The sequence below is a fragment of the Lissotriton helveticus genome, chromosome 3_1 (genome assembly GCF_964261635.1).
Source record: "Lissotriton helveticus chromosome 3_1, aLisHel1.1, whole genome shotgun sequence".
In the NCBI taxonomy this organism is placed as follows: domain Eukaryota; kingdom Metazoa; phylum Chordata; class Amphibia; order Caudata; family Salamandridae; genus Lissotriton; species Lissotriton helveticus.
In genome coordinates, this window is record NC_136061.1 from 1,938,381,871 (window position 1) to 1,938,398,324 (window position 16,454).

A 16,454-nucleotide genomic window follows, 5' to 3' on the forward strand; every position below is an offset into this window, starting at 1 on the left:
CTAATGGACCCTCCTTTGCCACAGGCTCTATAATGTTGAGCGAATTGAACACCTTAGAATTACTCTCCTGGAACGTGGCGGGGCTCTCAGCCAAATTCCAAAACACCGAGTGGCTGGAATACGTAAATAAATATATTGTAATTTGTGCCCAAGAAGCCTGGGAAGTTGGACCAACTAATTTTAATCTGGTGGGGTATAAATTGTTCGGAACCCCAGCTGTTAGATCCACGGCAGGCAGAGCGAAAAGGGTGCCTCCTTCTGTGGGTTCGTCTGACTCTAGAGGGGATCTGGAAGGATCTTAACTGGAAGTCAGACTGTGTGTTAGCGGTACAGTTTAAAACTAGGGATCTTAATTTGATTATAGTCAATTTTTACAACGCGGGCGGCTGCAGAGTAGGGGAGCTGGAGGAAAGACTAGGGACACAGAGAACGGATGAATGATGTCTCCGCTCCACTGGTCTTAATTGCAGGGGATTTTAATTGTCACTTATGCCCTCATTTGATACCTTTTACGGAAAACTGGTCCTCCTGTAATGTAGAGGAGGGAGCCCATTTTGACCACACTATAGAAGGGGCTAAACTTAGCACAATGATGAGAAATTTTGATTTGGAACATTCAATGGACCTTTTATCTTTTAATTCTAATAGAGAGGTCAACCCTACCTTTAAAAGAAGAGGGTATGGTTCCTATATTGATTTTGTAATTGTGTCGCACCTACTAAAACAACAAATTCTGGGATTTTATATTGAATGCAGTGGTTTCAGTGAACATAACCCCCTCACAGTGATAGTGGCAGTGTCACGGGTGACTAGGGAAATAAGGAGGAGACCATCAGATGTTAGGGAGACAGTCACAAACCAGGGCAGACGTCTAAAATGGGCGAAATTGGACGGAGAAAGCTTCTACAAATCATTTTTGGCAGAGGGGAAATGGCACCTAGAGGTGTGCTTAAATTTAGAGATAAATGGGTCCCAGCTGGTCGAGGCATTTGAAGAAATAGGATGGCTAGTAGATAGCCTAATGCACACGACAGGGAAAGGTAAGAAAATAATTAATCCCAAATGGTTTGAAAGAGGATGCTCCTTAGCCCAAAGAAATCTTAGAGCAGCCGTCAAACAGGAACCCAGAGACAGTCTAAGGGTTATCCGCTGCAGATTACAGTACAAACAAGAAGTAAGACGCCGTAAGAAAGCACTCCAAACAGAAACGTGGGAAGACTTACGTGAGGCAGCAGAAAAACTGGATCTTTCCACTTTTTGGTCAATAATTAACAGACCCTGTTTCCAAGACGGAAACAGCCCTAATATAGCATCAAATGTACTCCCCGAACAATGGGTGGAACATTGTGGTGGTCTATGTAATAGAGGGATCCTGATGGAAGGAGAACAGGAGGAAAATAGGGAGATTAGCCCAGAGGCAACAGTTTTCACACTAAAAGAGATTGAGGGGGGTATAAAGGGCCTTACCCGTAATAAAGCCCCTGGCCCAGATGGGATTCCGACGGACCTCTTTCTAAGTAACATAGAATTATGGGGCCCGGTATTGACAAGAGTCATAAATGCGGCCATAGTTTCGGGCCTACCACGCTCATGGTCGACGGCCACAATAGTACCAATATTTAAGAAGGGTAGTAGGGATAGCCCCCAATGTTACAGGCCCATTTCTTGGATATATGTTACAGCTAAAGTAATGGGTAGGGCTATCCTGAACCGTCTCATGAATTGGGAAGAGGAAAACCGTATCCTTACATAAGTTCAGTATGGTTTCCGGGCTGGCGAGATCCACGACAGACCAGTGTTTAAACTTATATTTATTGGTCACGAAATATACAGTAGCTAGTAACGAGAAAGTATATCTAGCATTCATGGATCTGGCAGCAGCATTCGATTGCATAAATCGAACAAAGCTGTGGGCCATATTTTCGGGTCTTGGGGTCGATGCCAGTCTCATTCATATCCTGAGAGCACTTCATCAAAACACAACGGTAAAAGTGAGGTATAACTTGGAGGGAGGTCAAACTGAGTCTTTTAAATGTACGAGTGGGGTCAGGCAAGGATGCATTTTGGCACGCTTCCTGTTCTCTATTTATATTAATGGCCTAGAAAGTTTTTTAACCAATTTATAAGTGGACTCACCCAGAATCGGAAGTAGGTCAGTCCCAGTCTTGCTCTACGCGGACGACGCGGTCCTGCTGGCTCGCACATCCTTGGGACTGCAGCGTCTGAATGACAGGTTCGTAGAGTTTATGAACAGTTTAGACTTATCTGCTAATTTGACGAAATCATACATCATGGAGGTGGGCCCAAAAACATAACGGGAACAATTTTAACTATAGAATAGGCTTGGCAAAGGTACAGACCTTTTTATATTTGGGCATTTTATTTGATAGGAATCTGAGTTTTAAACCATTGATCGAGGAGCATGGTAATAAGTTAGCAGCTAGCTCAGGAGCTGTAATGAATTTCGGACGCAGATTGGGTCGATGGTCGTCAGAGGAAATGCTGACTATGTATAACTCGATCACTGTCGCCAAAGTGGGATATGGGGCAGAATTATGGGGGATGGTGAATGTTAAACTACAGATAGAGGAAAACAAGTACCTGAGGAGGCTTCTTAAAGTTCCTCAATGCATATCATATATAGTACATGAGGAATTAGGTTGTAAGTATTTAGAGGACAGGGTGAGGAATGGGCCCCTTGTGGCCTGGCTAAAGATATGGGTTAACCAGGGAGCCAACCTGACCCAGCAGATAATTACAGACTGCATGGGTAGGGAGAAAGGAATGTCCATTCCTTGGCTGAAATATGTGAAAGGGGGCCTTGAGAGTATTGGTTGTGGAAATCTGTTTTTAAACCCAAAGAGTATCACTAAACAGGACCAAGCCAGAGTGAAAGAGAAGCTCCTCAAACTTACAGCCACAAGACGGGAAGCTGGAGTGAAAAATAAGCAGTCAGTCCAGGCACATGTGGCAGTGAGGTCCTGTAGTGGGCTGGAGCCCTATCTTTCCCTTGCATATAATCCCCATGATAGGTTTTTAATAACACGTTTTAAGCTCAACCTTTTCCACCACTTACTAGCTGAGCCTGTGGGTTTCACTAATTTAGTTGAGTCAAAGGGTCCCTGCGGCTGCGATCATCGATCTCCGCAGGACACCGTTCATTTTGTATTACTATGCCCATTTTATCAATTGCCAAGGCGTCGTTTTTTAATAGATCTTTTTAAAAAGGCCAACCTTAGATCAGTGAGAGATACCCTTGCATTTTTAAAAGTGTCCAGAGATCCCCTAACGTTATTTTGTGTTACAAACTTTTTAAGAACCTCAGTTAGATTAAGGGCCACCATTGGAACGTGATAGTTGAAACTGTAACAATTTGATTCATAAGAGTGGAGAGAAAATATTGTTGTTTTTTCTCTTTATATGACGCTAATGAACTAAGTGTGCTGTATTAGAGTGGATGTCATTTTTTAAGAAATGTTTGTATTATTTTAATACTGTACTTTTATGGTGTTACTGAAATGCCGAATAAAGAATATATGAACTATTAGTTGTGCAACTTTAAATCAAATACCTTCTCAGTTCTTTAGGATGCCATACATCTTCTCTGTCAGTGTCTTCTGATAGGTAGAGAGTACTATGAGAGCATGGCCACTGGAATTATGTGGCAAGGGAAAAAACAATTATGCAGTAGGGTTGAGTAAAGTAGGCGGCAAGGTAAAGCAAATTATGCGGCATTATGTGGTACATTTTGTGATCCTAATGCTTCATTATTTTGTCATTTTTATGCTGGTTAACTCCATTTGGGCGTTGGATGCACCTCATTAGTATCAGTTTAACACCCAAATACAGCAATAAGCAACACAACGGTGGCCAGTCAATCTTTGCAAAGGGTCTTCCACTGTGTGGCAACATGTATCACTGCGTTTCTAGTAACTTTTCAACTGCTTGCAGATTTTAACAAAAAAATAGTTTCTAGCTCAGATCACGCAGCAGAGGATGCATTATGTGGCAAATGCGGCAAATCTATAAATATGTGAAAAACGCGGCGGACACACAATCGCATAATTTCAGTTGCCCGGACTATGAAGGACTTCTCAGTGATAGAGGACTTCAGCAGTACACACATATTTTTTTGGGTTTATTAAGATCTCATGTACTGTAATCTTATCCTGGTAGATTCTTGGCGTTCTAGGACTTCAGGGATAGAACTTCAGCTAGAAGCATCTTATCCTGCTCGTAGGTTCTTCGGTGAGATCTTCTCTGCTGAATCTTTCTCACAGTGTCAAATCCCAGATAGTATAATCTTTTCACAGCACTATCTTCAGAAGGCAAAATTATCAACTATCACTATTCTACACAGCCTATTTCACCTTTCCTCTTTAATTCAAAGCCCGCGATTTTTTACATTTAAAGCGTTTTGTAGCAAAAAGGCCACCGGCAATTTTGCTAGCGTCAGTACCAATAACTCAAACGTAATCTTGTCCTACCATGGATTTGTGGTGTCTTCTGATCTCATGCTTGTAGGCGAGACCAGAAAAAAGCTATGCCCTGAAACAAAAGGTACACTGTTTTATTAATATACCTTCCGAGGTTGAAAATACCCTAACAGTTAAAATATACTCACTCACATCCAAAATGAAATCTTGCCGTTTTCAATAACCATAACCTATGAAATACTTACGTTTCGAAAGGTTTCCATCAGCACTTGTAAATGAACAATCGAGTTCCATTAAACATACGCTCTTCCTCAAGAGGCTGCCTTCGCCGGATCTGTATTTCCCCAGACTGACCCTCCGTCTGTGGTCAGACTTCAAGTGAATATCACCGTTGGAACCAGAGTCTTGTAAAATATGTTTATGAGGCCCGAGAAGAGCTTTCTCTAAGCTGCCGGTTTTGCACATCACTTGCAGCACGGTTATAGATCTTGATAACCGAAGTGCGATCGTCAAAAATCGATCAGCCAATAAAGGCTGGGGACGAGTGCTGCGAATTGGCTGTAAAATGCTGCCACCCACAGATTTTCACTTTTCTGGGATAATGGCCAAGCACCGACACATTTTTTAGTCCTTGTTAATTTGTAACACGCTGATGAAGTACATTAGAAGACCAGGCTAATTTCAGTGTCTAGAGGCATTAAACTGCCTCTGCCAACAGCTTTGTGTCATATTGGAGCTAGTAATGACGCGACACTGAGGCAGCTCTGCGATGACATCGTTCCTTTTATCAACACTTCTGCCTTGAGCGACTCCTGCCTCTGTTGTAAATATGGGACTCTCCGGGAGTTTCCGACGTCTCCATGAGGGCTTTAAGGCACAGAGCATCCCCCAGGGTACTACCCTTTGATGCACAATGTTCACTCTATTCAAGCCTACGGTCCGAGTGTGGCGTAACGCATTCGTGTCTGTATGCTTACAGAGCCTCAAAGCGATACAAAGTAGGCACTTAAGTGCTGCATAACGCCACGAAACAATACATTAACCGTATTCATCTTTCGTGCCTATCCCTCCAGCTGTAGCCCCCACAAAAAACAGTACCGCTCTGCAATGCACAGATGTGAGCCATTGCAGAAATTGCCACTTCACTTCCAAACGAACGTGCCGTTTTCTCCGGTATCCCGTAAACAAGGCTACTGCAATACTGGGTTTACAGCTGCTGTGCTTCCCACGTGGTTATTATGCCTTAACCACACGTGTCGCGCAATCCACCCAGGGCCGGCGCTAGGCATGGGCAGTGTGGGCAGCCGCCCAGGGCCTCGTGCTCAGCAAAACACAGGGGGCCTCGCGCCCCTGTGAAAGGTCACACTTTCACAGCTCACTACAGGGCCTCCTGCCTCACCTGTTACAAGTGGGGGATGGTGCAAACAGAATGGGGGGCGGCACAACAGCTGGGCCAGCAATTATGTTGGCTCACAATGTCAGGGGCGGGGCAGCGCCTCGGTTAAGTACTGGCCATTCTAGGCTCTGTTTGTGCATTTTGTATCCAGGCAACAGAGGCCCCTTTGTTTCTTTCGAGCACCAGCCAGACACAGGTAAGAGGAGGTGAGTGAGGGGAGGAGGGAGCAGCCAGATCAACTGGCTTTTGTTATACTTCGATCTTGGTAGGGCAGTGTCTCGTATCTTAATTGAAAGGCTAAAGTTAGTAATAACATTACTCCTAGCTTGATAAATTAAACGCAATTCATTTATGCAGAAGCAATATTTGACTTGTACTGATCTGACACAGGGGGGCAGTATTAAATACAAAACGAAAATATATTTACTGTTCTCGTTGCCATCTAAGCTAGGTACAGCTACAATTGAAGCACGCCCCTTCAGCTGAGGTTTTTTTTTTGCACTCTGATGAGCTCTCGGCAGTGTCTTGGGAAGTGCCTTGTTACGGTTTGAAGGCCCAGGGGAGGGGGGCCCCCTCCCAGGGCCTCATAGCACTGGATCGAGCTGCAAGGTCATGGTGTGGGGGCCCTCTACACTGGGCCTTGTAGCCTTCGGTGTCTGTTTCAGAAAGCGCAGAAAGAGTGTAAGTTTTAAGCAGGACTCATTCATATATTGGTGATACATTCGGCAAGTCAGTGAAGGTGGCAATGTATGCCTCCAATGAGCCTGTCCTGGACTACAAAATGGTTATCATCTTTGTAATGTGGGTATTGTAGCCATCGGTGGCTATTGGGCAGGAAGCAGAGACATGAAAAAGTAAGTGAAGCAAAATCAGTTGCAGTGGAAACCACGTTCATAAATTACTAGTAGAACGCAACAGCACCTTGCCGTTTAAGTATAGTGGACCTTTTAAATAAGCATTTGTAATGCAATAGGTCTCGCATTAGGAAAGTTTGAGCTATTGGTCTTGTAAATGACAATTTTTTTATTTATGTGTTGGTTTTGAAAATAGCTAAATTAATAGCTTTGTCATTTACAATGCCAATAGTTATAACTTTTGCAAATGTGACACCTATAGCATTTGTAATGCAACATGTTTTGTATTTACGTGACTTAGATGTATTGATATTACAAATAACTTTGGCTTTTAATTTTTTTAATTAATTAATACTTAAATAAAAGGAATTGTAATTTATAATGGCAATAGCTTAAACTTTTGTAAATAACTTTTGTGAAGATTATGTTCAGTGTATTTTATTGTGACGAAAATCCAAGAACAGAAGTGAAATATTAACATCTTATTGTGACATTTGTAATAAAGCTTGAAACATTGAGAGAACATATTTGAACCAGTTGTTGTTGAATTGTTGCACAGATTGATGCTGTAATAGCGCGGAGTGATGTTGTGGTGGCGACGAGTGATGCTGTGGCGTTCAGTGATGCTGTGGTAGCGCATAGTGATGTTGTGGTGCCCCTGAGTGATGCAGTGGTGGCCGTGAGTGATGCTGTGGAGGCCATGAGTGATGCTGTTGAGGCCGAGAGTGATGCTGTGGAGGCCGTGAGTGATGCAATGGAGGCCCTAAGTAATGCTGTGGAGGCCCTAAGTAATGCTGTGGAGGCCCTGAGTGATGCTGTGGAGGCCCTGAATGAAGGCCCTGAGTGATGCTGTGGTGGCGCATAATGATGCTGGGGTAGCGCATAGTGATGCTGTGGTGTTCCAGAGTGATGCTGTAGTGTTCCAGAGTGATGCTGTGGTGGTGCTGAGTGATAATGTGGTGGCGCTGAGTGATAATGTGGTGGCGCTGAGTGATGCTGTGGTGGCGCTGAGTGATGCTGTGGTGGCGCTGAGTGATGCTGTGGTGGCGCTGAGTGATGCTGTGGTGGTGCTGAGTGGTGGTGTGGTGGTGCTGAGTGGTGGTGTGGTGGTGCTGAGTGGTGGTGTGGTGGTGCTGAGTGGTGGTGTGGTGGTGCTGAGTGATGGTGTGGTGGTGCTGAGTGGTGCTGTGGTGGTGCTGAGTGATGCTGTGGTGGTGCTGAGTGATGCTGTGGTGGTGCTGAGTGATGCTGTGGTGGTGCTGAGTGATGCTATGGTGGTGCTGAGTGGTGCTGTGGTGGTGCTGAGTGATGCTGTGATGGTTCTGAGTGATGCTGTGGTGGTTCTGAGTGATGCTGTGGTGGTGCTGAGTGGTGCTGTGGTGGAGCTGAGTGGTGCTGTGGTGGTGCTGAGTGATGCTGTGGTGGTGCTGAGTGATGCTGTGGTGGCGCTGAGGGATGCTGTGGTGGTGCTGAGTGGTGCTGAGTGGTGCTGTGGTGGTGCTGAGTGGTGCTGCTGAGTGGTGCTGTGGTGGTGCTGAGTGATAATGTGGTGGTGCTGAGTGATGCCAAATAAGATCAATAGTACTGCGATGTCGCTTTCTGTGATGTCACTTCTTGTGACGCAATATGCAATTAGGGGGGCCTCGCATCTTCCCTTTCGCCCGGGGCCTCAGAAGGCCTAGGACCGGCCCTGAATCCACCATTCGTACAGCTTGCTTTGTACATTTCAACAAAGGATGTGTTAATTCTAGTCCAAACGGCTCAAAGCTACTACATAAAAGCGCCACGAGAGGTGATAAGAGTGGCAGGCGCTGTGCAAACTTTAACTATTGAACTCCGATGCTGTCTTCATGTGCTAAGCACGTAGTTATGCGTCAAAGTGACAGAATAGTGAATACTGCCACTGACAAATGCATCTTTTCCATCCTTAAACCGTACATACAGAGACTGCTGGGGTTTATTAGGCTCGCCTCCCATTCCAGAACATCTGCCAAAAAATGTACCGTCATCCCTTGCACCACTTGAAAACTACATGTAAGAACTCCTCCACTCTGCATCATTCGTCACTTCCTTCACCACCTCTTCAATAAACTGCCTTGTACATCATTAGGACCAATTACTTCAGCTCACAGATAACAAGGCACAACACTTTCTAAATATATCACTCATAACATTCCTAACATCCAACAAGTGTTCCTGAACCCTCATACCAATTAAAGTGTCCCATCCATCCTCACTCCCAAATTTTAACAACTTAACAGCAATTGTATTCCATTTTCTACCCCGATTTCTCTTGTGGACTACCCTTTGCTCTATCTAACCATCGCACACCATCACACACCAGCTGAACAGTCCTTACCAGAGAATGGCTCTTTCCAGCCTCCTTATACATACCAGAGCTTGGCTCTTTCCAGCCTTCTGAGTCCCCACAATAAATAGAAACCGGTCACACTACTGTTGTACGGTATTTTTATAATGAGCAAACCCCTACAGTCTGGTCAAACTAATAATAGGTCTTTGCTCATTCATTTAATTCTGTACTGCCTACACTTGGTAGCAGCCACAAGAACAGCTTTATCTGCCTATCTCTTCTGATTCCAATCTTCGGTGTCCTATGCTGGTTTATCACACCAAGCCAGGAATCTCTTGTCCCACAATTGGCCTGGATGGTATGGTTTCAAAATCAACTCAAGCATTCCACTGACTACTTGGTTTCCTAACAAGTACTTTTTAGGTCTCATCTAGTGCATGAGCTAGCTCTCGAGAAATGCTGTATCTATTGTACCGGCTTTTAGCACGCCCATCCGTTTTCATTCTTTGCTTTATGTGCCTTTCGGAACGCCTTGGTTTTCGTTGGTAAATAGTTTACATTTATCCCTCCTTTTGTTGTTTTGGTCATGCCCTGAACACTAGCCCTGTTACATGAACACTTCACTATCGGCCATGTAAGTTAGTTTCAGCGTACTATTTTTTCTTTTGCATGGGCTTGTTTAGCTTTCCGAACGCACTAAGCCGAGGGCTGTAAATCACATCCTTAACGTGTTTTCCACTGTCTTTGGTTTCACAAGTGCTTTTTAGCCAGAGACTATGTTGATTTTCATCCTATAACATTTTTGGTTTCAGTAGCTCAAAAGTCCAAACCTTAAATAATATACTTACTTGATGGAAGTGTAGTTTAAGATGGTTGACAGTAGGATCAACCGATTTACATTGTGCCTTTGAAAGTGTAATCATTTAGATAAGATTAAAGAGGTAAACATGTTGTTATTGCTTTGTTTTATGAAAATGGAAGCAGTTTTAAGTTGTACGCTTTCAATTTTTGATGCTTACTTTTAGGTTTCAATCGTTGGTGAAATAAAACCAATATCAAGAGATGCCTCCTCCTGCTCTCCAAATGCGGCATGTAATAGGAGGTTACTTAACAATGTATCCTGCAAGTAGACAGTTCAACACCATTGCTGCACCACCTCAGCATTAGTGCATCACCTGTCCGTGTCACTCAGCACCACCTGAGCATCACTCAGCATCACCACAACACCACAACACCAGCACAGCTCCACCTCAGTATCACTTAGCCCCAGTGCAGCACCACCTCAGCCCTAGTGCAGCACCACCTCAGCCCCAGCGCAGCACCACCACCGCAGCAGCAGCAGCACAGCATCGCTTAGTGCCCCCAGAGCATCGCTCAGCCCACCCACAACTTCACTCGGTGTCATCACAGCACATCACCACCACCTACTCTGCATCACTCATCACCACCTTCGCATCAGTGCACCACCACCAATAGTTCCACCATAGCACCAGCGCAGCACCATAGCATCAGCACAGCACCACCTCACTACCAGCACAGCCCTTCTTCAGCATCAGTGAAGCACCACCATCTCAGCCCAGCACCAGCACAGCATCACTCAGCGCAACTAAAACATCCACTCAGCGCCAGCACAGTATCACCTCTGCATCAGTGCATCATCACATCACAGCATCAGTGCAGCACTATCTTCGAACACAGCACCACTTCAGCATTAGCGCAATAGCTTAGCATCACTCTGCACCACCTGATCATCACTCAGCAACACCTGATCATCATTCAGCAACTTAATAACAAAAGAGAGAGTGAGGGAAAAGTATTTTTCGACACTATGTGAAGTGGGAACTCCTGGTCCCCCAAGCGATTTACAAAAAACAATGGAGGAGTAACCCCTCGTGGACAGAGAGTTCTCTCTGATTGCGAGCTTATGTGCTCTAATCAGCAGCATATGACCCAACCTGTTGCTGGATAATGCATATCCTTATAGAAGACCCCTCACTCACCAACCTAGTTGGTGACATGCTTCATCATCGGGGTCCCACCCCATAGGCCGAGTGCCTATAGGGTGTGCTGCGACACCTGACTACAGTGGAGCTGGTTAGTTTTCTTTTATGTGTTCAAATCTATCAACAAATGTAATTTTAAAAGGGGCCAACACTACTCACTGCAAGTAATTTATTCTTGAGTGCTTGAACCCTTGTTAAAATCAAGTGTGGCACCTGTGCCTAATTAGGTAGGCTTTGGTGTCAAAAAATAGTGTTAGAAGATATATAAAAATAGCAAAAGTGTGCTATGTGAATGTGAATCTTACAAAACTATAGGTTAAAAAGGTCTACATGTATTAACCCATATATTTACTCAAGGGTTTTCGTCAGGACCGTGGTGTTTTCGAACTGGGTGGTCCGCTCTCGCTAAGGAGCGTCCTGCCCTAGTCCAAATAGGAAACCGCAAATTGCGATTTCGTGAAAAAAGTGCGTTATTCCTTTTATTTGGAAAAAACCTGCAAGAAACAGGGAGACAAAGAACAGGGTGGGGTCACATACAGGGGCAGACAAAACAAATGTACCACATAGGTTTATGATCGTTGCCCCGATCGTATGATCCAGGTGTGGGGTCATGTCGGCATTTAAATATCAAATGTAGGTTTCGTCTATTGCGGTCATGCAACAGTACTACAGTGATAATAGCCGGATTGTGCCTATTCGATCAAAGGACCGGCGCCAAAATGGGAGGTGTCGAAATGATTTTGGCGTCAGAGAATATCGTGTGTGAAAAACACAAGGGGCCGATATATAGGAGAGTGATCTATATCGTGCTGCGACGTGGACGGCTGCCGAGGGTTGTTTGTGAGCAGTCGTGTCAATGCCGCCGTAATTCATGTAGGCGACTTGTATTGTTTAATGCTTACGCTCAAATGCGGAACTACCGCTTCATGGGCACCAACGTTACCAAGACGACAAGAGTCCGTCCCCTGTAAAGTAAAGTAAACATATGCCAAGTGTCAGCTGTGCGTTGGCTGACTTGCGGCATTCGAATGCAGCCTCTGGGAGACTGCGCTCAATCGTTTTCCGCGATCACATCGGCCAATTTTTACTTACTTGCAACTTCTGTTCGTCAGACCGAAAACCTACTTGGTTCCTGCTTGACGTGCCCCGTGGAATGACTCGGGTGCCAATGCGCTGTCGGTAAAGTAAACCTGCTCGCATTTCCTGGTTGGGCGTGGCCTGGTCACGAGGTCATGTGACACGTGGTCTCGTGGTAGCCAATCAGGATGCTCTCAGCAGACAGGGAAGAAGGACTACTCTGTTGGCAGCAGTCGTTGTTTATGTTGCTATGGTAATAGTATTTAAATTAAAATTCGACAATTTTGGGAGCATGGAGGGCAGACAAAGGGGAAAAAATATTAATAAATAGAACTTGACAGTCAGAACAGATATCACGGGTTGATCTTTCCGCTATTTTGCCGATGTATCCGGGCAAGGTAGCTAGTCAGTATGTAGATCTTATGGAGTGAAGATCAGGATGATGATGACCCTCCTCAAGTCATTACGTTATTCCACGGTATATTGTCGTTCAAACCGGTTTTATGAGTGGAAAGTCTGTAAACCCACCTCTGTTCTTTTTCGAAAAGGCGTCTGGTTAGATCTGTACCTGGTTTGACTTGTTCAATGATTGTCCATTGAAGGTCATCTGGAGTGTGACCTGCGGACAAGAAATGTTCAGTGAGCTTTGTATTGGTCTTTTTGCATCTAATGGTGCTTCTGTGCTCTCCGATACGGAGCTTGATCTTCCTGCTCGTCATTCCTACGTAATGTAGGTTACAGGGACATGTCAGTCTATAGATGACGTTCTCGCTATTGCAGTTGGTCTGCCCTCTAATTGTCCAGATTTTGTTCGGTTCCAGAAGTAAGGTTTTTGTATTCACGGTGAGTGGGCAAACGCTGCAGCTTCCACATTTGTAGTGGCCTGTCACCTTAGGTAAACCCCATAAGTTGGTTTGTGTTGCTTTTTCTGGAAGCACCATAAGGGGTCTTGTATTGACGACTGCATCTTTTATGCTTCATGCCCTTTTAAATGAAAAAAGTGGTTTTTCCCATCTCAGATTGCCTGTGTTCAGGATGTTCCAATGTTTTTTTATTATTCTTGACACATCATTGGATATTGTGTTTTATGTCGTAACACAGGTTAAGGGGATTTCCTCCGAAGTTTTGGTCTGGGGTGGAAGCTTTCAAATCGCAGTAGGTTATTCTTTGAAGTTGGCTTATAATGGGTAATAGTGGTCAATTTGCCCTTTTTTTTGTAATTGTTAAGTCTAGGAAGACCAAGGTATCAATGTTTTTTTCATAAGTGAACCTCAAGTGATGGTCACGGGTATTTATCCAGTTAAAGAACGAGGTCAGGGATTCCTCCGTGCCTTTCCATATGGTTAGCACATCATCGATGTATCTACGCCATAGTAGGATGTTGGAACTGTAGGGGTTAGTATCATTGAGAATATATTTTTCCTCAAAGTCATATACATATAATCCCGCTATGCTTGGAGCAAAAGAACTGCCCATGGATGTCCCTCCCGTCTGGAGAAATATTTGGCCTTCAAACTCAAAGTAGTTTCTTTTGAGTGCCAATCTTGCACATTCCAGAACAAATTTTTTTGGTGTTCTTGAGGTCCACGTCTCTTTTTCTAGAGCTCGTTCTAGTACCTCCAGTGTGGCATCCTGGGGGATGCTGGTGTACAGACTCTCAATGTCGAAACTCACTAAGATTAACTGGATAAATACCCGTGACAATCACTTGAGGTTCACTTATGAAAAAAACATTGATACCTTGGTCTTCCTAGACTTAACAATTACAAAAAAAGAGGGCAAATTGACCACTATTACCCATTATAAGCCAACTTCAAAGAATAACATACTGCGATTTGAAAGTTTCCACCCCAGACCCCTATGTGAAAATTTACCGTATGGGCAATACCTCAGAATCCGTAGGAATTGCAGTGACTTGGAGGATTATAAAAAACAAGCACAAGATCTCTCTCAAAAACTTCAAAATCGAGGTTACCCTAACAAAATTCTCAAAAAAAGTCAAAAGCGAGCAAGGAACCAACCACGGGCAGCTCTATTGGAACCAAAAACCAAAACTTCGGAGGAAATCCCCTTAACCTGTGTTACGACATATAACACAATATCCAATGATGTGTCAAGAATAATAAAAAAACATTGGAACATCCTGAACACAGGCAATCTGAGATGGGAAAAACCACTTTTTTCATTTAAAAGGGCACGAAGCATAAAAGATGCAGTCGTCAATACAAGACCCCTTATGGTGCTTCCAGAAAGAGCAACACAAACCAACTTATGGGGTTTACCTAAGGTGACAGGCCACTACAAATGTGGAAGCTGCAGCGTTTGCCCACTCACCGTGAATACAAAAACCTTACTTCTGGAACCGAACAAAATCTGGACAATTAGAGGGCAGACCAACTGCAATAGCGAGAACGTCATCTATAGACTGACATGTCCCTGTAACCTACATTACGTAGGAATGACGAGCTGGAAGATCAAGCTCCGTATCGGAGAGCACAGAAGCACCATTAGATGCAAAAAGACCAATACAAAGCTCACTGAACATTTCTTGTCCGCAGGTTACACTCCAGATGACCTTCAATGGACAATCATTGAACAAGTCAAACCAGGTACAGATCTAACCAGACGCCTTTTCGAAAAAGAACAGAGGTGGGTTTACAGACTTTCCACTCATAAAACCGGTTTGAACGACAATATACCGTGGAATAACGTAATGACTTGAGGAGGGTCATCATCATCCTGATCTTCACTCCATAAGATCTACATACTGACTATCTACCTTGCCCGGATACATCGGCAAAATAGCGGAAAGATCAACCCGTGATATCTGTTCTGACTGTCAAGTTCTATTTATTAATATTTTTTCCCCTTTATTTGTCTGCCCTCCATGCTCCCAAAATTGTCGAATTTTAATTTAAATACTATTACCATAGCAACATAAACAACGACTGCTGCCAACAGAGTAGTCCTTCTTCCCTGTCTGCTGAGAGCATCCTGATTGGCTACCACGAGACCACGTGTCACATGACCTCGTGACCAGGCCACGCCCAACCAGGAAATGCGAGCAGGTTTACTTTACCGACAGCGCATTGGCACCCGAGTCATTCCACGGGGCACGTCAAGCAGGAACCAAGTAGGTTTTCGGTCTGACGAACAGAAGTTGCAAGTAAGTAAAAATTGGCCGATGTGATCGCGGAAAACGATTGAGCGCAGTCTCCCAGAGGCTGCATTCGAATGCCGCAAGTCAGCCAACGCACAGCTGACACTTGGCATATGTTTACTTTACTTTACAGGGGACGGACTCTTGTAGTCTTGGTAACGCTGGTGCCCATGAAGCGGTAGTTCCGCATTTGAGCGTAAGCATTAAACAATACAAGTCGCCTACATGAATTACGGCGGCATTGACACGACTGCTCACAAACAACCCTCGGCAGCCGTCCACGTCGCAGCACGATATAGATCACTCTCCTATATATCGGCCCCTTGTGTTTTTCACACACGATATTCTCTGACGCCAAAATCATTTCGACACCTCCCATTTTGGCGCCGGTCGTTTGATCGAATAGGCACAATCCGGCTATTATCACTGTAGTACTGTTGCATGACCGCAATAGACGAAACCTACATTTGATATTTAAATGCAGACATGACCCCACACCTGGATCATACGATCGGGGCAACAATCATAAACCTATGTGTTAAATGTGGTACATTCGTTTTGTCTGCCCCTGTATGTGACCCCACCCTGTTCTTTGTCTTCCTGTTTGTTGCAGGTTTTTTCCAAATAAAAGGAATAACGCACTTTTTTCACGAAATCGCAATTTGCGGTTTCCTATTTGGACTAGGGCAGGACGCTCCTTAGCGAGAGCGGACCACCCAGTTCGAAAACACCACGGTCCTGACGAAAACCCTTGAGTAAATATATGGGTTGAAACATGTAGACCTTTTTAACCTATAGTTTTGTAAGATTCACATAGCACAGTTTTGCTATTTTTATATATCTTCTAACACTATTTTTTGACACCAAAGCCTACCTAATTAGGCACAGGTGCCACACTTGATTTTAACAAGGGTTCAAGCACTCAAGAATAAATTACTTGCAGTGAGTAGTGTTGGCCCCTTTTAAAATTACATTTGTTGACAGATTTGAACACAGAAAAGAAAACTAACCAGCTCCACTGTAGTCAGGTGTCGCAGCACACCCTATAGGCACTCGGCCTATGGGGTGGGACCCCGATGATGAAGCATGTCACCAACTAGGTTGGTGAGTGAGGGGTCTTCTATAAGGATATGCATTATCCAGCAACAGGTTGGGTCATATGCTGCTGATTAGAGCACATAAGCTCGCAATCAGAGAGATAACTCTCTGTCCACGAG

At 44.3% G+C, this 16,454-nt stretch overlaps 1 protein-coding gene across 3 annotated transcripts in view; it reads right to left on the minus strand.

Annotated features, from left to right (window-relative positions):
* The window catches only part of GLCE (glucuronic acid epimerase), a 391,006-nt gene that overhangs the window by 301,254 nt on the left and 73,298 nt on the right, over positions 1–16,454 (minus strand). The gene's annotated exons all lie outside the window — the stretch shown is intronic.